We start from the raw sequence: 6,767 nt of genomic DNA on the forward strand, positions 1-6,767 counted from the left end.
AAGAAGAAAAAGGGAAAAATAGATAACAAGATTTGAGTGTTTGACCGAGCGAGTTGTGGCCATTTTTTTTTTTTTTTGGATTTTTTTTTTTTTTTTTTTTTTTTTTTTTTTTTTTTTTTTTTGGAGTGTCTAAGAGGACGATAAAGTTAAAAAGGTGGTCGTGTGAATGACTAAGTTTGTAGTAAAAGGGCGGATTTGTGAGTAGTGACCAAAATTATAAGGGGTGGCCAAATTGGCGACAAAGTTTTTGAGGGGTGGTCAAACGGTTGACCAAGTCGGTGATGCCAGGTAGCCGGAGGTGTCAGGTTGATCGTGTAGACAGTCGGAGGAGGAGGTGTCGAAATATGCTTAAGTTAACACGGTTTTTCGAAAAATAAAGTGTGTTTTGCGACGGTCTTTGCTGAGGTCGTTGGAGGGTCAAACGGTAACGAAAATCCGAGGTTTTGGACGTTTTGGAATCGTGAGATTACGAATTTTGTGAATATGGGAAGAGTCGGGGTCTTTGATAGTCTTAAATGGTGCGAAAAAGGGCGATAACAGGCCTGGTCAGAAACTCTGTTTTCGAGAAAACAGAGCAGTTTCGGTTCGTTTTGGCCAGGACTTTGGGTGCGATTTTCGAGGGTTTTAAGCTCGGGTGATAATGGGAGGTGTCGATGTGGGTTTTAGCAAGGTGGTCGAATGATGGTACCACAGTGGTTGTGAATGGTGACGATTGATGATGGGTGTTTTTTTTTTTTTTTTTTTTTAATGGAGGTGTAATGTATGGTCTGTTTCGATTCCGTTTATGCGTTTGATGCAGGTGGGACTCGTGGTTGTGTGACTAAGGAGTATGGTCTGTTTCTGAGGTCGAGTGACGATGGTGGTGGTGAGACGGTCGATTTTGGTGATCACGGTGGTGAATTGTGGTGATGCGTGGAAGGCGTTTGCGGTGTTTCGAAAGCGACGGGTGTACGTTTGATGCAATTCTTGGGGTAAGAGTGGTGGGTAGCGGAAGAGGATCAACTCTTAAGGCGTTAACCTTTATCAAGAGCACGAGGCTCTGATACCATGTGAGAATTATGAGAGGTTTTATTAATTGAGAATTGCATAATTAACAAAGTGTACAAGCCTAGGTATATATACTATTACAATGAGAATGAAAGGCTAACCTAGAACATTATAGTTGCCGTAATACAAGGCCAAAGAATAGGAAACAAGATCAAGCTAATATATTATACACTAATATATATGTTAACTATATACTAATAAGATAATTAGAAGATACTGTAATATTCTCAATACCTGCATTATCCTTCAGTATGTAGTCCTTATAAATACAGTCCTTATTCCCCTTTACTTTCATCCACTTCATATCTACATAACTATATTACAACAACAATAACAACAACAACAAGCCTTCCGACGACGATAAGTCGAATCAAAATGAATAAGTTTGTAGTAGTATTTACAGCCACCACGGCCATGGTGTTGCTCCTGTGCCCTAATGCCTTGTTTGCTGTTACCTCTGAGATTGACTTCTCAGTGCCCTTATATGCTGATATTACCATACAATTACCAACGGATATAGGTCTTCCGTTGACATTCGACGTGGTCGCAAGCTCTGTGGTATCATTGCAAGCCAAATCATCCATAAATCTCGGCAATAATAATCTGGGGGACGATATACTAAAGGATGAGCACATAAATAAGAGCTGCCCTCTCAACATCAGCCCACAACTCCTCGACAATAGCGCGGGAGGCACTTTTCCACCGGTCGAGATCATTGACTTGGGAGGAAGTGACACACTTGCAGAGGGCGCACCAGTCTCCATCAAATTCGCGGAATTCAAATGCACGGGTTCCCCGGTTTGGCAGGTGGTCGATAATACGGTTCAAACCGGGGGTACCTTAGGGAAAGATAAATTCAAGATAAGAAGGGTAGTTGATGAAGAATCAGCAGAAAGTATTAGTGGTCCGGTTTACAAGATCCAATCTTGTCCAAGTAACACTAACACCGATTCAGCATGTCAAGATCTCGGCTTATCGGTTGACCCCGTCACTGCTTCCCCAATTGTTACTACTACTACCCAAAACCCTGACACATCTCCTCTTCACGTCCAGATCAAACCAAACAACTAATAATACGTACTCTTTCCGTCCCGGTCAATTGTTTCTATTCAATGTCTACGTTTGGACTCGACTTTGGTTCAAATCGGCATGCTAATTAATACTATCCGATCCTTTGTTGTTGTTTCTTTTGTTTCGTGTTCATTTCGGTCATGTAACTTTATTTTTTTTTTCTTCTATATATTTTCTTTGATTTATACACAATCTATCTGTATCAAAAAAATTATTTGATAATATGCATGAGAAAATACGCAACCACTATGACAAATTTGTTTTCTTGGTACGACGGGTAAAACTCAGTCTTCGGTAGAGGTTTCGAACATAGGTCGTAATAGGGGTGTTAATGAGACGAGACAGCTCGCAAGCAACTCGAGATCGGCTCGGCAAAAGCTCGGTCAAAGCTCGCCTCGTGCGAGATCGGCTCGAGCTCGGACTCGGCTCGAGAGCTAAACGAGTCAAGCCGAGCAAACGATGGCTCGGCTCGAAAAGCTCGTGAGCGGCTCGAACTTGTGTGATTATATAAGATATTGCTCATATTTTATAAAAATATTTTATCATGATTATATCTTTGTATCACGTATATCAAATGTCTCACTGATTTGTCAAATATTTTACATTTAACTTTCGAGCCTTGTTATTGAAAATATCGGAAGAAAAAAAATCAAAAAATTAACCATTATATATAGGCTCGATTTGAGCTCGAGTTTGGCTCGAGCTCGCGTTAAAGCTCGCAAGCTTGATATCGAGCACATTTTCTACAAGCTCGGGTAAGCTCGAAATCGGCTCGAGATCGAGTTTTAGTTCTTGAGCACAAGCCGAGCAAGGCCAAGCTCGGGCTCGGCTCGGCTCGTTAGCACCCCTAGGTCGTAATAGATAATATGTAAATATTTTCTAGTTTTGTATGTAAATTATTCAGTTAGGATATTTGGCTAGAATATAGATTATTTACCTAGCTTATAGGAATACAATACTTGTATATAAACTGATTTATCATTCAATGAAAGGCACGGACTATAATTCCATCTTCCTAAGGGTAACCACTAGACGGACACAAACTTTGATCAATGACGGATTTAAGGTAAACAAACGCAAATGAAAAATAAAAAAATAAGGGGTATTTTTGTCATAAAAATGCAAATATAGGAGGCTGGGAGTTATTGATAAATTACTATAATACTCGTAATAAATTTAGCGATTTGGTCTGAAATTATCATCTTATGAAATCATTTATCATTACGAGCAGTTGACGAGAACATGTTAATTCCTGCAATCCAAATATCCAATTCGATCACTAATAAGTGTAATAACATTCTTGAGCGCCTGGACCGGGTTTGGGTTAACCAGGGCTGGTTGGATCAGTACCCGAACTCCCACAACTATCACCTGACCCGCCTCTCCTCTGACCATTGCCCCATCTTGCTTAAGACAACTCTTCCCCCTCACCCTGGTTTTAAAGCCTTCAAATTTGAAACTTTTTGGACGTGCGAACCGTCCTTTTACCCCCTCGTTGCCAACACCTGGCCTTCCCTCTCGGAGGGCATTCCTGCCAAGCTCTCTAATCTGAGTCTGACAATTTCTGACTGGGCTAATGCGATCTTTGGAAACCTTCCCAATAGAAAACGTAGACTCTCCTCCCGTCTCCTCGGGGTCCAGCGCAGTCTATGCACTAACCCCACTTCGGACTTCCTCCTAAACCTTAATGATTCCCTCACCAAAGAACTTGATTGCATCCTCGACCTTGAACATTTTTATTGGAAAGACCGCTCCCGAATTAACTGGCTAACCGACGGCGACCGCAACACTTCTTTCTTTCAAAAATCTGTCACTATTAGAAGAAGTTTCAACCGCATCCTCTCTCTTAATGATTCTGTCGGCCATGTAATCACGGGACACGATGCCTTGAATTCTCACATCACCAACTACTTCCTTAATCTCTTCTCTTCGGGCAAAGATGTTGTCTATCTTACTCCTCCTGATCTTCAATCCCTTCCTGGCCCCCCATTCATCACTAGCTTCCATGCCCCTTCTGCGGAAGAAATCCGTTCTGCTCTTTTTTCCCTTGGTTCCAGTAAGGCCCCTGGGCCTGACGGTTTCCATGCTGGCTTTTTCAAGAGATGCTGGGACATTATCAATTCTGACCTTATCACCTTCATTCAAAACATTTTCAACTCAAAAACCATCCCCACTACCATTAACTTGACTTCCATCTCCCTCATCCCTAAGATTCCCTCCCCTCAATCTATTACCAACTTCCGACCCATCAGCCTCTGCAACACCACTTATAAGATTGTTACGAAAATCATTGTTAACCGGATCAAGCCCTTTCTTCATTCTCTGATTTCTCCTAACCAAGGGAGCTCCATTCCCGGAAGAGGAACCGATTCTAACTTCATCATTGCCTCTGAGATCCTTCATACCATGCATGTCTCTAAGAGTAAGACTGGTTGGTTTGCCCTTAAGCTTGATCTTGAGAAAGCTTTTGACAGGCTTGAATGGGATTTCGTCCGTACCTGCCTTATCTCTGTTAACATCGACCCCGAAACTATCTCTCTCATTATGAGTTGCATTTCCACGTCCTCTGCTTTTGTGACCTTTAATGGCACACCTCTTGATACTTTCTCCCCCTCTCGAGGTATTAGGCAAGGTGACCCTCTCTCCCCTTACCTTTTTATAATTTGCATGGAAGCTCTTTCGCGTCTCATTCACCAAGCCTGCAATGACAATGAGTGGACCCCGTTTCCCCTAGGGAAAGGTGGAGTCTCTTTCTCTCATCTTCTCTTTGCCAATGACATTCTGGTCTTCGGTAGAACTTCTGAAAGAAATTTGTGCGCTCTCCAAGACACCATCCTCTCCTTCTGTTCCAGCTCCGGTCAAAAGTTCAACTGCTCTAAAAGTAAAATCATCTTCTCAAAGCACACCCCCCCTTCTGAGGCTGTCTTATTCGAGAACGCCCTTGATATTAAGAGAACTAACAACCTTGGCACCTATCTTGGTTTCCCCCTCCTGGGCAGGAAACCTAAGCGTTCTGACCTTCAATTCATCTTGGATAACATCCAGTCGAAACTTGCCACTTGGAAATCTAGGTTTCTATCTAGAGCTGGTAGGTTATGTTTGATCAAATCCACCATTAATGCTATCCCCAACCATGCGATGCAATGCATTCGCCTCCCTTCCTCCATTCTCCGTGACATTGATAAGATCACTAGGAGTTTCCTCTGGTCGAGTCAGTCTGCCAACAAACTCCATCTAGCAAATTGGGACCTTGTCACCCTCCCCCTCTCCTTAGGTGGCCTCGGAATCAAAGCCGCGGAGCCTCTTAACGATGCCCTCTCAACTAAACTCTGCTCTAATATCCTCCTAAACCGTTCCTCCCCAGCTGCTCAAGCCATCCACAGTAAATACTGCACCCCCACCCGCCGCTCCTTCTCTAGTGGCTCTCATATCTGGAAGAACATTGGCAAAGGGTGGTTCTTTCTTAAAGACCATCTCACTTGGTCAATTGGAGACGGCTCCACCATCAGACTTTGGGACGACCCTTGGCTTGACCTCGGTCCTCTAAGGGGTCTCGTTCTGGGCCCTCTTGGCTTTTCCTCTTCTAACGCTAAACTCTGTTCCATTATCACCAATGGTGCCTGGGACCTTACCTCCTTGGACTTCGTCCTCCCTGACCACATCAAGATCAGCATTCTTTCCACCCCCATCCCAGTTACCACTAGGCCGGATACTCTCTCCACCTCCCTTGCCCCCAAAGGCAAGTTCTCTATCAGTGATGCTTATGCTTCCCTCTGTCGCCCTCCTCTCGCCCCCACCCTTACCCCCTCCGTCCCTGATAACCTCATCTGGCTTTGGGATCTCCCAACCCAACCTCGTATTAAAGTCTTTCTCTGGCTTTTGTGGTGGAATAAACTACCACATAAAGCTTCCCTTTTCGGAAAAAACATCTTACCCTCTTCCTCCTGTTCCATGTGTCCTAACCCTTCTATCCCTGAGACCTCTCTTCATGCTCTTCGAGATTGTAGTTTTGCCTCTCACTCTTGGTCTGTCCTTAATGCCCCTGAATCCTTCTTCACTGCCGACCTCCATTACTGGATCTATGATAACTGCACCTCCAAACCCCGTAGTTGGATTACCCTTTTCACCTTCGTCCTTTGGCGCCTTTGGTTGCGCCGCTGCGAGTTAACCTTCTCCCCCTCCGCCTCTACTCCCTCCTCCCCCTCCTCCTTCTGCGCCTTGGTTGCCTCCCAATCCTTTGCCTGGACCTGTGCCTCTAACCGTCCTCTCACCACCCCTGTTATTTGTTCCACCCACCTTGATGCCTTTAGCTACCCTTTGAGCTGGGCCCCTCCTCCGCTTGGTTGGCTTAAAGCCAACATTGACGCGGCCTTCTCCCCCTCTTCCTCTGTTACTAGCCTGGGGTGTGTTATCAGGGACGGTTTTGGCTCCTGGGTTTTAGGTTGGTCCACCCGCTCTTTTGGTCTTAACCCCTACCTGTGTGAGGTCCTTGCCATTCGGGAAGGGATTTTACGCTCTAGAGTCCTTGTGAATAACGTTTTGATTGCCTCTGACTGTCTGGATGCGGTTACTTCCATTCTGGGCGCTTCTGCCCCCTGTGGACCCTTTACTAACATTATTCTTGAGTGTAGGACCCTCTTGCAGGACTA

Source organism: Silene latifolia, chromosome 2 (assembly GCF_048544455.1).
Source record: "Silene latifolia isolate original U9 population chromosome 2, ASM4854445v1, whole genome shotgun sequence".
Taxonomy (NCBI): domain Eukaryota; kingdom Viridiplantae; phylum Streptophyta; class Magnoliopsida; order Caryophyllales; family Caryophyllaceae; genus Silene; species Silene latifolia.